The following is a 20,496-nucleotide window of genomic DNA, read 5'->3' on the forward strand; positions in this document are numbered from 1 at the left end:
GAGAGTATACAGCACAACTTGTCTATATGCAGTTCATAGCGGTTTTGGTTTCGATGAAGAGAAAGAGGAAAGGAGGGACAGGGGGGAGGGGTTTTTTAATGTTCCATTAGTACATTTGGGCTACTTCTTTGTTCATCGGTTTTTTAATACTTCTCTGTAACTGACTGGAGATGAGGAGGATGTGTGGATCTACAGCGATAGGAATACTGACATCACTGATATGGATGATGATGCGCAAGTTTAATGTCATCAATGACATCATGCTTGACGTCACAGGTAAGGATGATGATGTCACTGGAGATGACGCACTTTTTAAGGTCGGCGAAGACGGCACAGTGGACATGTGTTTTGGAATCGTCGTAGCCATACTATGTTACTCCATTACCAAATTGACAACTCTGATGGGACGGTGTTTGAGAGACACATATAAAGTTCGGTAATGGATCTTCCATTTAGTTGGAATACATAGTTTACGTAGATAAATCTGATATACCACAGTGCTATTGATTGTCAGTAGGTAAGTGTCACAGTCTTACAGTTCTCTTACTTTATATTCACAATTACATGCGATACAGTAGTGGAAAATGTTTAAAACAACTTGAGGCATTGAGAAGCTACAAACACTAGCCAAAGCTGTAAGGAAGTTCTTAGAACGGCCGCCGTGGGTGGCCCGAGAAGTCGCTGGCTACCAGAAAGAGGCTGTTGCTGTGTAGAGGCGCCGCAGGAGGTTAAGCCATTGTGTAGAAATGCAGATAACATCTATAGAGAAGAGCTTGTCGACAACGTTTTACGACGAGCAAATGGAGTGAGTACTCGCATTCTTAGCTGGAACATACTTTCGTACGTGAAATGGTGAAAGCTGACTGTTTGCCCAGAAAAGCACAGAAAACTAAAGATAAACATCTCAGGGATTGGTAAGGACTATGCAGAAAAATAACGTTTATTTTATGTGAAACCCACCGCCATTTGCTGATGTAAAGAAACTCTGAATTAGGAAGAGACACCGGAAGGTGACAAGGGAGAGCACCTCATTGGCTATGGAAACAGGCAGAGAGAGAGAGAGAGAGAGAGACAGACAGACACACACAGAGAGAGAGAGAGAGAGAGAGAGAGAGAGGTGGGTTTTTTTCGGTAGAGTACGGTAGGTCATAAGCCATTGGTTAACCAGATAGGAGAATGAAAGGAGCTTTTGAAATGAGCATCTTGATCGGTTGGTGCTCCGAAGTGTTGGAGCTGAGTCAATTATAGACTGTGAGAGACGGAAAAAGCGACAATGCGAAGTTTCCTCTTACTACGAATTTGATTGGAAATCAGATGGGAAAGGTGAGTTCTGAGATTAAGATCAAGATCCGGAGTCTCCGCCGAGCAGCTTCGATGCTGAGAGCTGCCTCAGAGCATCTCGGGCCGATTCATTGGGGACTTATACAGACTTAGCCGTTGGCGAGGCTCGTTGATTCCACGAATGATAGATTTTACAGCCACCTGAACACTCACCGGAAACAATATGGTGCGATAGTGCCGCAGCCGTAAGATGAACCACAAGGAAATCAGAATTACTTTTTCGTAATCAGATTACTTAAAGACTCTCTGATGTCTTGCAGTTCATGGGTAATAAATAGCTTGCTTTCAACTTTGCCCACAGGTGTGATGCTTTTCCTTTCTGTAGTATGAGTTACTTCCATTAAATTATGAGACAATCACTTCGCATTCCTCGATTATAAGTAAATTTGTTTCAACAAAGGAAAGGGATTCAGCAATTAGTCGCTAATCCAGTCTGTATTTTTTGTTTTTTCAGGAGATTTAGTTTTCAGCTATTGAATAGCTGTCTTCAGGCCATTTAAATTAAGCCGTACATACTCGTCAAGCTATTGACATTTTATTACGTGAGCTTAGGACGTACATGGCCAGATTATACGTTCTGGACATGTACGTCCTGAGGTCATATAACGACACGTTGTCGAAAGTTTGACGACTCTATATGACTTGATTTAAATGCACTGAAGAATGAAATTTAATAACTGAACTCTTTATCTGCAATAAAAAACACAGATTTGATATGCGACTGATTTTTGAAGCCTTTTCCCTTTTTTGCAACATAGTCTACGATCGCTGCGCACAGCGGTTCCAATGGAATCAAATTTGATTAAGTAAATTTCTTGCGAGATTACTAGTTTTCCTCTCGATCCTGATGCTAGATATGCCAAGAATATTATAATAAAGATGTCAGTGGTTGCCATTCAGTTGTCTCTTTGTCTTTGATTTTAACTCGTTAATGTTGCCATTGTTGAATATGCAATCATTGCAGTAGTACGAAGTCATTATAATTCTTGTCTCACTAAATATTCATGAGTTCCCCCAGCTCAGTTTTGGAGTGTACATTTGCATACGTTTTGTCGATGCCTACCGGAATTAAGTTTATTAACCTAGAGTGTCAGTCCCCCTTTGTGCAAAGAGGAGAATAACATGTAAAACGACCTCCTACACAGTTCCTTGATACTTCAGTATGTGTCTTACGAGCTGTTCCCTTGTCTTCATAAAATTGCACCATAAATTTCTTTCTTCCCCACTTCGATTAATTACCTCTTCATTAGTTATACGTTATACCCTTCTAATCATCAGCATTTGAACCACCATATTTCTAAGACTAGTGCCAGTAACCCAAGTGAATTTCCCCGAGGTCAGCCTCTCCCAGGCTTACCATTCTTCCGAAAATAATTATTGTAAGTAACATGCAACAATAGTAGGTTAAAGTAATGGTTCTGTACTATGCACACCTGATAGTGTCTTCCCTATTTGAAATCTGAATTATTATATCCTTCATGAAGTCTACCTGCATTTAGACGACTCACAGATCTCGTGTACCACATGGGTAGTTTTATTCCCCAAGGATCTCAGTTATTCTGAGACAATATCAGCAACTGCAGGTGTCACGTTCCGATCTAGGTGTTTCAGTGCTCTGTAAAAATTAAAAACTAAACTAAACTCCGCCCGAACAGGCCATGAAGGTCTGAACTGTTTAACGACCGCCTTTGTTATCCTTCCGAAGCTAGTTTTCAGACTAATACCTTCAGAAATGACTTCCAAGAGGTTACATTTATTTTCCGTGTTAACGAATTTCTAAATGTCGGAAATGGCTTTCTTGCTATTGCCTATTTGTGTTTTATATCCTCTATACATTGATGGTCGGCAGTTTCTTTACTGTCAAATTGGCATGAATCACCTACTACTCTGAAGTGTTCCGTTCCCCAATCATCTCAGCATCACATGGTTTAGTTGGACTACATGCCATTACTGTTGTTTTGCAGTTGCTGAAACTCATCTTATAACCACTTTCCAGATCACTATCCATTTTCTTCCTTTCATGTCCTTTTCCTAGTCCTCTGTCGTCCTTGAGGTTTGGCAGTGACACTGAAAATTCCGCCAAATTAGTTGTTTCTTCTCCTTACACTTTAACTGGTTTCCCTAACTTTTGCTTGATTCCTTTCACAACTTGCTCGACGTACAGGCTGAGTAACATTGGGGATAGGCTATAACGCTGTCTCACTCTCTTCTCTACATCACTTTCCTTTCAAGCCTTGCAACTCTTAAAACTGCAATAGAGTTTGTATACAAGCTTTTTTCTCTCTGCTACTTTATCCCTGCTGCTGCCAGATTTTCACAGCGTGTTTCATCAGCGCCTACACTAAAATAAATCGTAGTGCCAGTAACCCAAGTGAATTTCCCCGAGGTCAGCCTCTCCCAGGCTTACCATTCTTCCGAAAATAATTATTGTAAGTAACATGCAACAATAGTAGGTTAAAGTAATGGTTCTGTACTATGCACACCTGATAGTGTCTTCCCTATTTGAAATCTGAATTATTATATCCTTCTTGAAGTCTACCTGCATTTAGACGACTCACAGATCTCGTGTACCACATGGGTAGTTTTATTCCCCAAGGATCTCAGTTATTCTGAGACAATATCAGCAACTGCAGGTGTCACGTTCCGATCTAGGTGTTTCAGTGCTCTGTAAAAACTAAAAACTAAACTAAACTCCTCCCGAACAGGCCATGAAGGCCCAACGGTACCGATCGGCCGCTGTGTCATCGTCAGCCCAGAGGCGTCACCAGATGCGGATACGGAGGGCATGTGGTCAGCACACCGTTCTCCCTGCCTTGTCAGTTTACGAGGCCAGAGCCGCTACTTGTCAATCATGTAGCTCCTCAGATAGCCTTACAAGGACTCAGTGCACACTGCTTTCCAACAGCGATCGGCAGACCGTGTGGTCACCCACCCAAGTGCTAGCCCAGCCCGACAGCGCTTAACTTCGGTGATCTGGCGGTAACCGATGTTACCACTGCGGCAAAGCCGTTGGCCTTTTAAATTATTCTCGTAGTATCATATCTCTCATCTCTTCTTCATTCGTTCATGTTTGTTTGTTTTGCATAGCTCTTTTGTAGAATCCTGACATCTCTAACGGCTTCCATCTATCCTTTTACCTTGCCATCTGAGCTCTTGACACTCATGCAGTTGCTTCTCTTTTTTTCTTATAATTTATTTAATGTTACTCAGCGCAGCCTCTATGTGCTCAATAGCTTCGTATATATCCTCTACGCATTGTCGCTTTGCCACGTTACACTTTCTGTCAGCCTCGTTTTCTCTATGTTGTTCTATTTTTTCCTTATCTTCCTTTTCCTACTGCTGAAAGCCAGTCCCTCAACAGATAGAAATTTTCATCTCCATTAACGATGTGAAACATTTCTTTTATGTCATCATACAGTCTTTGAGTTGTCTCGTCATAAGTGTGGCTAGTGGACATCCAAATATAAACTTTTACTACTGTGGTGCCTGACGTCAATCATTTACGTAAATAGTCAGCATTCTTTTACAAGGTATATTTTTTATGTTCATGCGATTCAGATATTTGTGAGAGGATCATTTTATCTAAGGAATTAGGTAAAACTTCATATTCACTACGTCATTGTACATTCTAAATGACGACTCTGCTAATAAATGTCTGTTTCAGGATTTATCTCACTTTGGTTTATACAAAGAGCAAAAGACGTTTTCTTGAAAATTGTGTAGGTTAGAAGAAACTAGTACTGAAAATGTTGTTTTCTTAAGAAACATAAAACTACACAGTTGTTGTAGTGTAATTCCATCAAAACTTTGTACTATCATTTTGCGGCCACGATTTTTCTATTTATGAAAATGTATTACTCAGTATGTATTATTTCTACGACGCCCAGTCAGTAGTTAGACCAAACTGCTTCATTCAAATGGTTCAAATGGCTCTGAGCACTATGGGACTTAACATCTGAGGTCATCAGTCCCCTAGAACTTAGAACTACTTAAACCTAACTAACCTAAGGACATCACACACATCCACGCCCGAGGCAGGATTCGAACCTGCGACCGTAGCGGTCGCGCGGTTCCAGACTGAAGCGCCTAGAACCGCTGGGCCACACCGGCCGGCCTGCTTCATTCCTGAACGTGTGTAAATATTGCCTGTACTTCCTGTTTTTCAGATTCATATAAATATTTATAATCTGTATGTTAATAATTTTAAGAAAATATTCCTTATGAGTCTCCAAATGGGAGGTACGGTGAGCAGTGTTGCGGTAAATTAGTTTCGGATAAGCAGTCAAGCAGAGACTCATGTTTTGTAACACTCCACTAACCATTTGCCTGCCGAAAGTCACTGTCATACAGTATAAATATGAGGAACCATTGTTAACAGTACCCCTTGTAGAACTATGTTGGACTCAGTGTAAATCTACGTAAGTTACTGACCTGTTTTTTGAAGAGTAGTGAACAATTTGAAATGTAAGTTCATCATTATTTCATAGATAAATCATGTAGACTACTAGGAATACTGTACTCACTTGAGTCAACTGTGCACTCAGGCCATTCCTTGGACTGTAGCAGGTGGAAGTGGGACCAGGGCTGCAGCGATGGGAGTGGTTTCATCAGCATTCGCAGAACCGATACGGATATGTCGAAATATACAGTCAATATGCTCTCCCAACTTCATTTGCACCCATATAACACATTCACAAGACTTAAGAAAGTGAGTTCTCTAATAGGGAATGGTTTAAGCCTGTTCGATAATCTTTTCTTGGTCTTGGTTGTATTGTATGTTTACTTGCACACCAGTCAGATTTCACATATTCTTATTGCCCCAATTAACAAATGGTAAAACACTGTTAAACAAAACTCAGTAACTTCTGTCCAACACCGCACAGAAGCGAATGGCATAGAATACAACAGAGTACAATTTAATTACTGTTTTTTGGTGTTTAATACATTTAGACAGTTTTCCACCACAAGACAATGATAGTCCATCTTTACTGATAAATCGTATCTTCCAATCTGGTAATATCATGTCCTTTTGACAAGGAAGACATACAGGTTTCACATGGACGCATATAACAGGACTTCATTGATACTATAATAGTGTAATGTTATCATTCTTCACCGCTGGGCTTTTGGTTTGACATGGGGTTCAAAGCCCGCCTTTTAAAGTGACTCTGATATTGATTAGAGCGAGATAGTATGCTGAAATGGTCCCAGTGAGGTTTACAGAATGGAATTTGCTGGTCCATTGTCACCGGTGTGCTCAGTCGTCAGTTGTAACGTGTTTTAAATACAAGAGATTTGGGAATTATTTCAACCAGTGGAACAAATGTGTGTGGATGGTGCTCAGTCGTAAATACTAAATCGTGTAAATATGATTACAGACCTGCTAAGGTTAAATATGTCTCCACGTCTGACGAAATATATTTGGTCCTGTTGTTAGACACAGGCAACCACTCCATAAGCGCCGGCCGTTGTGGAAGAGTGGTTGTAGGTGGTTTAGTCAGGAACCGCGCGACCGTTACGGTCGCAGGTTAGAATCCTGCCTCTGGCATGGATGTGTGTGATTTCCTTAGGTTAGTTGGGCTTAAGGGGTTCTAAGTTCTAGCGGACTGATGACCTCAGCCGTTACGTCCCATAGTGCTCAGAGCCATTTGAGTTCCATAAGCGGTTCAGTTTTTATTATATCAATCGATTCAAATTATGTCAGGTAACATTGACTTAAACAAACAGCTAACACTTTGAAAGAGGACAGATCCTCGTCCCGTTTATTGGTACACGTCCTACGCTAATGCCGTTACCTAGGTTCATCGTTTCTTGCGTAAGTCAAGGGAGAATATTTTAGTATTTGTGGAACATTGGTTGATAGCCGCGAAGTTGGGTCATTGTTGCATATGGCCACACTCCATTTAATAGATTATGCTAAAATATATACGATGAGGATCTGAGGTTTGTTGAAACATTTGGTGTACTAAGGAAATGTTTCGTTCAGCTCTATAGAAGGCAAAATAGTTACAGGTGAGTGCTAACATGAAAAGGATCCTTCCGCAGGATACAGAGCAAAGGGCGTTAGAGGCATTGTTATGGGGACTACCAACCAATGTACGTACAAAAGTACGAATGGAGATACGTAAGAACTTTGGTGAGGTTGTAGGTACAGCAACACCAGTTTGTTGATATCGTCACTGTAGAATGTCTGAGTTTGTTGACAAAGCCACAAGCTCACGTCCGCCTTCACAACTTCATCAGTACGAAAGTTAAATAATCGACGTTGTTCTTTAATTTTTGGAAACAGATTATTATTGGATTTGACCAAATCGGTACTTCATGGAGGAAAATCGATGACAGTGAAACAAAGGCGTCGGATTGTTGCAGATGTCGCAGCGCTCATGTGTGGTCTGACATTGTCATGTCGAAGGACAGGATGCCCAATGTGTGAACGAACTCTTCGAATTCGGAACTTGATTACAGCACGGTGTCTCTCACGCACCGAAGTAGTTAGATTATACCCGTACATCGCCATCTTGCACGCTATAATTCGGAGGGCTTTAGCGGGAGAGGGCTACATATATCTAGACATAAAGAGAAAAGATGTATAACGTAAATAACCTTTGTTTAATTTAAAAATCGATAAGAATTTTCGTATAAAAAATTACACGCATTACCTTTTGGCACGCCCCCGTATATAACATTTTGTCGTGTTGCTCTTGTGGTCCTCAGCAGTACACTGGTTTGATGCAGTTCTCCATACTGTTTTATCCAGTGCAAGCCCCTCAATCTCTGCATAGCTACTGAGATTTACATGCACTTAAAACTGCTGTCTGTAATCGAGCCTTGGTGTTCTTCTGCAATTTTTACTACCCACACTTCCCTCTACTAAGAAACTGACGTTTCCTTCGCTGCTGAGGATGTGTCCTATCTACCGATCTTTTCTTTTAGACGGGCCACTCCATTAATGTCGCTTTTCCAGCAGTTCGGTTCAGTATCAGCTCATTATGTTCACTGTATCCACTGTGCCAGCGAATTGTAACTATGATTTACATGCACCCAGTCCCTTTTTTGAATTTTGATATGATTTATGGCGTCATTTACTAATTTTCAAGCCACTGTATTTTTATAATCGGATGGAGGTGTTGCAGAAACATTATTTGGACCACGTGCAGACAGATGGTTTACACATTGTTCACAAAGGTTTACAGATGGATCTCTTCGAAAAGTTACAGATTTAGTGTTTTTCTTTGTTTACTGACTACAATCATAATATACTTCTTTACTGAAATCATTACCGCCATTTGAAGCTGAGATTTTACTGTTCTTTTATTTCACTATCACGATTTTGGCTATTGATAAAGTTTCAAAGGCAATGGCGAAAAAAAGGTCAGTAAAAAACAGAAGTTTCTCAACGGCCTTTTTTCAGCGCAGCACTTAAAAATGGCTCTACAGATGAAATCCCACACTTCTACAGTGGAAACAGCAATACTGAAATAAATGACTAATAAAAATTTACAACCAAATTTCAGGAACGATTTTATTAAGAAAGGTAGAGATTTACCCTCACTAACTAAAATCAACTCATATACCTTTGACGACCAAACTTAGGCTCAGCCAACACAGAACTTTCGCACCCAGATATTCCAAGGTATCTTAGCACCAAAACAGTTTAAAGAGAGACAGTAATAAGATATGTTCCCTCTCGTCTCTCATTTCTCTAACAACTTGTCATCCTGTTTGCTTACTTATAACAGACTTACCCTTTATTATTTTATTATATGAGACCATGACTCCATGAAATAAAGCTTTGTTACAGCCTCGTGTAGTAGTAATATTAACTTTTTAACTACGGAGCAAATATTTCATTTGATAAATTTATCGATTGTGAAATTTTGATATCCAAATTACATGAGTACTGTCAAAGTATAACGACACCTGCAAATTTCAATGATAACATACATCCAATATCTATGCTGGTCAATAATCTTCCAGTAAAACTTCCATCTCATGGCAACAGTGCAGTAGCTTCAGAAATGTTAAATGATACATTAAATCGTACAAAAATTAAGTAAACAGTCTGGTTCCATATGAAACCCATATAAATCAATATCCTTATTTCCTGTTACTGCCTACTACCTGGCACAGTTTGTACTTAAAAGATTTGGAAAGGCGTAAGTGTTGGCGTGGGTTAGCTACAGCCCAGGAGAAAATGCATGATTTCATAACCCATGTACATCTTATCTGTGATGTCATAGTCGTCATCATCAAAATCATCATCATCATCATCATCATCATCATCATCATCATCATCATCACATGACACATCATGCCCCCTTCAATGACATCACCATGCTTCTCATCTCTTGCACACCAGCCACTTGACATTGCCCTACTCATGTCCACCAGTCAGAGTGTAGTATTGTGCCTACCATTAAAACGGAACATCTAATAACAGTGTATTATTTCAGTGGACATTAAAATGAGACAGCTAATGACAGTGTAACTCCACAGCCGTCATCTTGGCCACAATTAAAAGTACCTGAACGATAATTTTTTTCTGCCATGTTCTAAACAATTTATCCAAAAAATGTTCTAAACACACACACACACACACACACACACACACACACACACACACACACACACACACACACAGAAACACACACCTATACATTATCTTTGGCATTAACATACACATAAGCAGTTCTTGTGAACGTACAGGGTCCCGTCTTTGCACCACACATTTTCTAAGTCAGAACAGGTCCTTAAAGTAAATATTTCCACATCTGAATTACTCTGTGTCACCAAGTTATATCAGCATGTAAAATATCTGCAAAAATACGTCAGCAACACAAAAATACGGTGATTAATTCGAGTTTTATATATCTGTGAAAATTGACGCCTAAAATCGTAACCTATTTCTATTTCCATGTGGAATGCTATGAACCACATGTGGCTATAAGTTAACTCATTAATCAGGCTGGTGGTGACTTTTCTTTTTGCCCAGACTTAGTATTAGCCACAATGGACTTTCATATTAAATATTCCCAAATCGAAATTGTTATAGAAAACACATGATTCTTGTCAAGTGTCATTATATTAATTCATAGTCCAGAATGTCAGCAAGAGCACGTAAACTTCATTAGCAACATATTATTCATGTCAATGTTATTTACGTATCTTGTCAAGTAATACATCAGCATACAAACACACCGCACCTGCATATCAAGCACAACAATATTGCATATCCACTTAAACAATATGTATGGAAATACGTAAAGGGTGTTGGCATTTAGGTCTGAGGCTGTGCTATTAGCAGTTCACAGAGCGACCAGTCATCACTCGAACTTTTTGGGAGTTTTTCAGTAATTACTCACCTTATGAAGCAGCGTTTTAGGGGGACGAAGAAAATGCATCATGTTCTACATGATAAAAATACAATCAAAGTTACTGAGAGATTAATTTAGCTTTTTATTACTTTTCAACTAGGTCTAACTGAGCTCATGCATAAAGAAAACTTCCCTGAAAGGCTGCCAAATTTAACCAATTGTAACCATGGTGTGAAATCTCTCTAAAATTTTAGACATTGAATTTCTGTAATCAGCTACTAAATAGTACAAATCTAAAACACCATATATAAAATCAGAAAACATGTCACAGAAAAACTAACTGACCGACTACCATTATAGGTTTTGAAGAAAGCGTCTGAACAAGTTCTTTATTGCTTCTAATGGTTTATTTTTTTAACATACAAGGACACTTTCGTAATTCATGGAATACTAAGTGTTTACAAACAACATGGCTAAAGACAAGCAAGGAAGAAGTTTCCAGACACAGAGAGATGAAAGGTCAGTACCTTGAAAGTACAATGCGAGGATCGCTAAATTTGGATATTCAAACAAATATAAAATTATTTATTAAAATAAATACGGATTTTGACTATAAACTTGCGCACACACCCACCCACCCACACACCCACCCACCCACCCACCCACACACACACACACACACACACACACACACACACACATAAACAGGTTTTTTTTCGTAACACGCCAGTGTAATTAGAGGTTTTTGATAAGGAACAAAAATTTTATCTTTGCACCAAAATTTAAATAAGTCTTTAAGTATTTAAGATTTAGAATGGCAATTACACTACTGCCATAGTGTAATAACTTTCAATAACATTAAAAAAATATTCATATAACATGCACCTACATCTACATACAGACTCCGCAAGCCAATATATTTTTGTGATGGGGGATACCTTGTGCCACTACCATTCATTTACTTTCTTGTTCCAAGCGCAAATGGAGCAAGGAATATACAGCTGTTTATATGAGTCTGTTCGAGCAAATTTCTCTTGACTTATCTTCGAGATCCTTAAGCAAATTGCATGTTGGTAGCTGTAAAATTCTTCTGCAATCAACTTCAGGTGCCAGTTTTCGAAATTTTCTCAAAAGTGTTTCAAGAAAAGAATGTCATCTTCCCTCCAGATATCCTAATTTGAGTTCTCAAACCATCTCCATAACACCCGCATTTTCATCGAAATTACTGGTAACAAATCTAAGAATCTGCATCTGACTTGCTTCGATGTCTTCATTTAATCCAGCTTGGTGGGGATCCAAAACCTCAAGCAGCCCTCACTAATGTATCATACTAGTGTCATAAACGTGATCTGCTTTATGAATGATTCACACTTACCTAAAAGTCTCCCAGAAAACCAAAGTCGACCATTTGCCTTCCCTACAATCGTCCCGAAGTACTCGCTCCATTACATTTCACTTTTTACGTTTCACCAGGATATTTAATCAATGTAGCTGTCAAACAACACGCTACTATTGCTGTTTTCGAACATTATATGGCTATTCTTCCTAGCGACCCGAACCCCCACATTTTTCTACAGGTAGAGCAAGCTGCCATTGAGCCTACCAACTAAAAATTTTGTCAGTCATCTTGTATTGTCCTAAATTCACACAATGATGACATCTTCCCATAGACCGCAGTATCATGAGGAAACAGATGCATATTGATGCACACCCTATGTGTCAAATTATTTAGTAACTGAGAAAACTTACAGGTTGAGGTATGCTGGTTATGACCAAAGTTCAGTTATTATACCACATTTTCGAGAACAGTGGACCCTGAAATAAAATATTTCCACGTCTAAATTATCTGTATTAATTATCAAAAGACTTGGTACTCTTTCATTAGCACTACAGCCGATGAGTATCATTTGATTTCTGTACCACACATTAAGGAAAACAAAATAAATGAAAATTGGTTCTACAACATTACTAAATACACATTAATACTACTGTTTTTCTATCCTCCAGATCAAAGAGCACTAGCCAATGAGAATTACCCAAGCCAATAGTGTTAGTCCCATGTATGAATGTGTCACAAACTTGTCTCACTAGTCACTATTGAATTTAGGGCATCTAGCAGATGAAAACTTTCCTTATGTTCTGCTGGAAATGCTTACTTATAGTGTCACACAGTGGGATCTAAATGACACTTTGAGAAATAGCATACAGAACAGTAACAATACGTATTCGTATAGATATGAAATGAGGGTTGGTATGCTATCAGACTATCCTGTTACAGTTCCTTTTGAAAGTTACCCAAAAAAGTATGGAGTCTCCATGTTGGGGTATTAACATCTCCTGCTGTTCAAAATGTTTGTCATGTTCTGATAATAAGGCCAAACTGTGGAAATTGCATGACACTTCGAAGAGATAGCACACTGAACAGCAGTAACACACGTTCACATAGGCAAGAAATGAGGGTTGCTGTGCCTTCAGTTACCCACTTTAAGAGACTTCTTCCGCTATTACACTGTGTAGGTTTACATGACACTCTGCCCATAGATCAAAATACTACAAATTTTGCCCAAGCTACAGCAAGAATGTAACAAAACTCTATGCGGCAACAAAACTGTAACAAACAGTAAAAATGTGAAAGAAAATGCCCTACACATCTGGGTGTCAGACCGCAATGGTAAACAATTGTTCTAAACATCACAGTGTCACAGCAAATATGTATCATATTGCCCTTGGTGCAGAAAAATTGTTACAAATATTCATCACTGAAAATTGTAGCACATTATCCCATACATCTTCATGTTACGACAAAATTGTCACAAACTGCTTCATATTTCGCTATGTTACGGTAAAACTGTAACAAATTGCCACATTCATTCTCTAGTAATATTAAAATCGTAACAAACAACTCCATACAGCGTCCATTTACAGGGTGATGCAATGATGGTCAGGTTACAAGTGACTGCCATTACCCTTAACTCTATTGGAGACGGTGATAGTCTGCTGAAATATGTTGTCTGCCACAGCTCTGAATACGAGTGCAGATCAAAGGTGGTCAATTTATAGGATGACTTCCAGAGCCTTAAACGCAAGAGGAGGTGTTGATGGCGAATAATTTACAGGGTGACAGCATTACTGCAAACGACAATGGGTTCAGTGGTCGTCGGTTTATGTACAGCATCATCTTACAACAAAATTCTAAAGTACTGTCCCATACATCAACATGTAACAGCAAAGGTGGATACTTATGTGGCGGTAATAGTCAATCTGCGTGGTGCAGCAATGACAGTTAATTTACATGGTGGAGTTTAGTTAAAGCACTGTTGAGATATTAAGGAATTTGTTAGAGTTTTTGCCATAATTTATTACAGTGTTTGTTGTAACATCTGTACATTCACACTGTAAACAGTTGGTGTTTAAGAACTATAGTTGACATGTCCTCCCCCATTAGACGACACCCTCAGTAGCTGACATCCCCAAAAATTGACGCCCTAGCTTCTGAGAAAACCTGCAGCTAACACTCCAAGTAGGTGACAGCCTCGTTAATATATGTTTTTCCTGTGACATTGTGATGTATGAAGCATTTTTTCACAAATTTGCTCTAATGTGAATCGGTTGGTTAAATTTTTGCTGCAACACAGAGATGTGTGGATCATTTTGTTACGTTTAGGTTGTAACAGTGGGAAATTTGTTACATTTTTATTCAACATGCGAAAATGTGTTAAACTGTACTGTAAAATGGACGAAATGTCATGTAGTCTCTTCTACATAATAGCAGAAAGTGAGAACCATATGTACTGCAAGATAGAAATTGTAGCCTAGCATGAACTTGCTGTATTGTTTGACTAATATTAAAAGTGGGTAAGTGAAAACATTACTAGCCTCTTTTATTACGTATATGAATGTGTGATACTGCTGTTTATAATGCTGTTTAATCGAAGTCTCACGTACCCTTAGTTTCCAGTGAGTGTCGGCATAATGCAGCACCTACCAATAGAAAATAACATTTTGAACTACCAAATGGGGTTACTCGAGCTCAGTGTCTTATGGGACGGGAAGGAGGGGCTTCGGTTAAATGGCTATTTGCCTTTGAAATCGGTTTTAGAGATGAGTTTTTGACTAATTTACACTTGCTAATAGCGTTGTTCCCTTTGGTATTTATCATCGATAAGTGCACTTTAAGCTGTTGGTTAGATCAGCAATGTATGTTTAGTAATGTTATGGAATCAGTCTTTACTTATTTAGCTTTCCTTAATGTGTGGTACAGAAATCAAATTATGCACATCACTACCCACAGTTTAGATCTGTAGTGCTGATGAGTGATTCCCTTGTACTTTGATGGGTAATACAGACAATTAAGATGTGCTAATAATTAACTTGATGGTTTCATTTTCCTCCCAAAATGCCGTACAATAATCGAAATTCTGTCATCTCTAGTCATCTTAACCGGTAATTTATCAGAATCACCATTATGCTAGACATCTACATACATTATCTTATTGAACATTTTGCCACGACAGAAGTGCAACATTTGTTTTATGCTGGAAATTTTAGATATTTCGAGTACTGTTTTAATTTGGGTACATAGATAAAAATTTTTTTGAGGTCGAAAATTTCTAATTACGCTGTCATACGTCGACAGAAACCCTATGTGTAGATTTTTGTACTCGAAGTTTTTTCTTATTACAAGTAATTGTCTTATGATTCTGAGCTACAATTTCCTTGTTGGAAAGTTTTTTGTTTCGTGATACTGACATTGATACCTGAGTGTACTGAAATTTTCTCCCCTTTTGTCCTAGGCCATGTTGTATATAAACATTTTGTATTTCATGCATCATGACGATCTTTTCTATTATGATAATAAACGTTTCTAGTGGTACCCTGGCTTATACATGTCGTCAAGACAACTCTTTCCCAACCTATAATGGAGCTTGGCAGTACTCTCGTCTTTTGTTTATGTTGTGTGCTTTTATATCAAACAGTCTATAGCATTAGGGCTAATTTTTGGCTTTATTTAGTATATGATTATGGAAATATACTTTGTAAATGTTTTAGAGATCTTTGAGACCATAGATCTGTTTGGTGTATATTGCAGCCTTCATCTCAAGTTTGTTTTTGTACGCAACTTCGACTAGGTCTAAATAAAATTTAATGAAAGGTAAAAGTGGCCTATAATCGATTATATTTTTAGTGTTGAACATTATATATAATGTTTTTCCCTGTAAAATTATGTGTGGTGTGGATACCTGTATCACGTGCTCACAATTCTGTCTTTGAACTGTGCGGACCATAGTCTGAGATCGAAATGCCGAAACGCTATCTTTATTTTGCAATATACTCGGCACATGGAGATACGATTGTAATTCTTTACACGAACAGTGTGTGCATTTGTGTTGCTGATGTATTTTTTGACAAGATTTGTAAATAACATTCACTTAGTTATTGTACTGCTGATGAAGCTTATGTGTTTTTGCAGACATTTTAGTCACTGAATTGTCATTGTGATACTCTAAATGTATTGTAACGACAACTGTACATATAATAATTTTTTTCTTTATGAATTTAGATAAATTAATGTAAGCAACGTTTTGAACTTCTTTTTCGGTTCGTATCGTGATGTTAAGGAAACTGTGAGTAACTTTTGGAAATGAATATTATCATTTATGTTAGATTTCAAATAATGTGATAATCAAAAGGAAGTGTACTTAATGTTAAAACTATTGTAAGATGTGAAAATTGTAATTTATACACTTGGTCCATACGTAGGTAATGCATTAGGATATGTGTAGTAGAAAACCTGTGGTGAATACCCTACCTGTAGGGGAGCGGGTAAAGGTGGAGGCAGGCGAGCGCGGGAAGACGCACACTGGGCGCGGTTCGGCACAATGGGCTCAGTAACACAGTCGGAGGCGAGCAACAGTCGGAGTTGTGAATCGGTCAGAGGAACACGTACTGTACCGAGGCGGATACCCAGGAAAAGTGGATTCCATTGAGCCTCGGATGCACCGATTCCGACGACTGCTTGGCATGGCTATATTCTGAGGCACAAAGTTGGAAAGATTACGACGCTAAGAAGAAGGAAAGTGCCTATGTAATGAGAGCCTTAGCCGTGCTTGTATGTGTGCCGTGCTGCCCGCTATCTCGCTGCCCGCCAACCGCCGCACCGACTTGCACAGGTCAAACATTTATTTTATCTTTAGAAGTGTATCTGTGTGGACCAGTGTCGAAAATGTTTCTAACTGTTCAATAATAACGTGACTTTTACCAGAATTGCTTTAGCCATGACTTATCCTGATCACTGACCTAGACAGGATCCTTACCTCGTATTGTACAATCCGAGTATCCTGAACTGAAAGTTTAAAATTAGTGTTAATAAGAATTATCAGCAGACAAACCTATGCTATAAAGAAGTTTAAAGTTCTATGTATTATTGCAGATGTTGGTAAAGAACAAAAGTATGACTAACTTGGAAGAGAGTTTTTTTGAATTGAGTTAGCGATGTTACTTAATTAATCTGAGACAGAAATAATGACAGTTAAATTATTCAGAAGTAAGACAAAAGAGTAGTTATCCATAGATTGATAATTTTGAGTGTTAATTTGCCTTCAGTACTTAATAGTTTCAGTATAACGACCATAACAGTTTCAAGGCTCCCTCCCCTTCTCTTGTCCATTCTTTCAAACCTTGAAATGTGCTGATCAGATTTGACCAGTAAAGTTTATTTCTATATTGAACCTAAGGTTATTAGTGTTGTTTTCCAATTTTAATAGTGACATTGTATGTGTGCTTTCAAAATTGCTCATTCTAGGACAATCTATGCCCGATTTCAGTCTGATCAATATACATTCCTGGAAATTGAAATAAGAACACCGTGAATTCATTGTCCCAGGAAGGGGAAACTTTATTGACACATTCCTGGGGTCAGATACATCACATGATCACACTGACAGAACCACAGGCACATAGACACAGGCAACAGAGCATGCACAATGTCGGCACTAGTACAGTGTATATCCACCTTTCGCAGCAATGCAGGCTGCTATTCTCCCATGGAGACGATCGTAGAGATGCTGGATGTAGTCCTGTGGAACGGCTTGCCATGCCATTTCCACCTGGCGCCTCAGTTGGACCAGCGTTCGTGCTGGACGTGCAGACCGCGTGAGACGACGCTTCATCCAGTCCCAAACATGCTCAATGGGGGACAGATCCGGAGATCTTGCTGGCCAGGGTAGTTGACTTACACCTTATAGAGCACGTTGGGTGGCACGGGATACATGCGGACGTGCATTGTCCTGTTGGAACAGCAAGTTCCCTTGCCGGTCTAGGAATGGTAGAACGATGGGTTCGATGACGGTTTGGATGTACCGTGCACTATTCAGTGTCCCCTCGACGATCACCAGTGGTGTACGTCCAGTGTAGGAGATCGCTCCCCACACCATGATGCCGGGTGTTGGCCCTGTGTGCCTCGGTCGTATGCAGTCCTGATTGTGGCGCTCACCTGCACGGCGCCAAACACGCATACGACCATCATTGGCACCAAGGCAGAAGCGACTCTCATCGCTGAAGACGACAAGTCTCCATTCGTCCCTCCATTCACGCCTGTCGCGACACCACTGGAGGCGGGCTGCACGATGTTGGGGCGTGAGCGGAAGACGGCCTAACGGTGTGCGGGACCGTAGCCCAGCTTCATGGAGACGGTTGCGAATGGTCCTCGCCGATACCCCAGGAGCAACAGTGTCCCTAATTTGCTGGGAAGTGGCGGTGCGGTCCCCTACGGCACTGCGTAGGATCCTACGGTCTTGGCGTGCATCCGTGCGTCGCTGCGGTCCGGTCCCAGGTCGACGGGCACGTGCACCTTCCGCCGACCACTGGCGGCAACATCGATGTACTGTGGAGACCTCACGCCCCACGTGTTGAGCAATTCGGCGGTACGTCCACCCGGCCTCCCGCATGCCCACTGTACGCCCTCGCTCAAAGTCCGTCAACTGCACATACGGTTCACGTACACGCTGTCGCGGCATGCTACCAGTGTTAAAGATTGCGATGGAGCTCCGTATGCCACGGCAAACTGGCTGACACTGACGGCGGCGGTGCACAAATGATGCGCAGCTAGCGCCATTCGACGGCCAACACCGCGGTTCCTGGTGTGTCCGCTGTGCCGTGCGTGTGATCATTGCTTGTACAGCCCTCTCGCAGTGTCCGGAGCAAGTATGGTGGGTCTGACACACCGGTGTCAATGTGTTCTTTTTTCCATTTCCAGGAGTGTACAAAATGCAGTTCGTAGTAATCATTGCTGTGTGGTGTTGTGTGAATTTATCTCGTCCAAGTTAGTACAAAAAGAGAAAGCTTTAGTTCAGTGGATTTTTCTGGTTCCAAACTTTGCCATATAACGCATCATTACTACGTGTTACTATGCTTGTACATGCACCCACTTGTACAAGGAAAAACTCACTCATTGCCTAAGTAGGCTGGCGACCGAATTATTAATTATAGGTAGCATCTATTGTGTATACTTCTAGTCCATGCGAAAGAGTAATTATACTTTACATTTGCTTGATGCATCACTGTAGTTATTGACTGAGTACAAGTCCGATCTTGCTTCTGTTAGGTACACGCGGTCAACTTATATACTAAAATCCTTGTTTATAAGGTGAAGCCCGTGAACTTAGTACAGTACAGGCTTTATAGAGCTAACGTACGTCCGATTAGGGCGGTAGCGTTACAGTATAATAGAGCAAATTATATGTGAAAATATTTAATTTGGGGTTCCATTGTGCCGTACACTAAGTGTGGTAGAAAGACTGAACTTTGGACATTCACAAGTGCTATTGAAGATGTCAGTTAATGTGATAAACATTTTGCATATATATATATATATATATATATATATATATATATATATATATATATATATATGTGTGTGTGTGTGTGTGTGTGTGTGTGTGTGTGTGTGTGTGTGTGTGTGTGTGTGTGTTGCTGACAGTGGAGGTTACTTATTTTAGACATGTAAATGGTACACGTATACCCTTTTCATAATTTTTCTGTAAATATCTTTAACATAGTGCAAACATGGAGACTAGACATCTGATACTATTCATCATAGATAAGATGGTGGCTCTGGGTCTAAATTGGGACTGACTGTTTCATTTTAATGGTAGGTGAAACACTTGACACTGATTGGAGTAGAGGAGTGGAACAAGAAGGCAGGAGGCCATCATAGAGCAAAACGAAGCAAGAGGATATCATTGAAGGGAGGCATTTTATGTCACGTGGTGTTTATAATGCCATTGATAAGGGGGGGGGGGCATGGTGTGTGATACAATGCATTTGTCCATGTCACATAGGCCATTCGTAGTAACACTAACATTTTCAAGGTCATGTAAGTGCGAAGTGAGAGGTAATAGATAGCTGTACTACCACTTGTTCGATGTACACCATTCGGTCCTCAACTGTCTTCTTCAACACCATATTTCAAATGATTCTAATTTAGTTTTAATTTATTATTATTGTTCACAGAATTTAAACGTTAGGAAGTCATTTATGGAGATACTTGTCTGGATTGCAGTCGTGTAAGAAGCTCAAAAGTGGATGGTAAAGAGTTCAGGTAGAAAAAGATCTGAGGTATTTGAAGAGGGGTGCTTTGGAGGAATGCTGGTGATGCGTGGTAGATTGGATAACTGTGAGACGGTTTTGGGAGTCATGAAAGTTATGCCAAAACATGAGAATATGAAGGGACAGGTTAATATGAGATTTCCTGAGGCATCAAGCAACCATTAGTATGTATTAGAGGGAAGTGTGTGCTGTAAAAACTATAGAGAGAGACGAAGTCCTGACCACACTAAGCAAT

This window comes from Schistocerca nitens, chromosome 3 (assembly GCF_023898315.1).
Source record: "Schistocerca nitens isolate TAMUIC-IGC-003100 chromosome 3, iqSchNite1.1, whole genome shotgun sequence".
NCBI lineage: Eukaryota > Metazoa > Arthropoda > Insecta > Orthoptera > Acrididae > Schistocerca > Schistocerca nitens.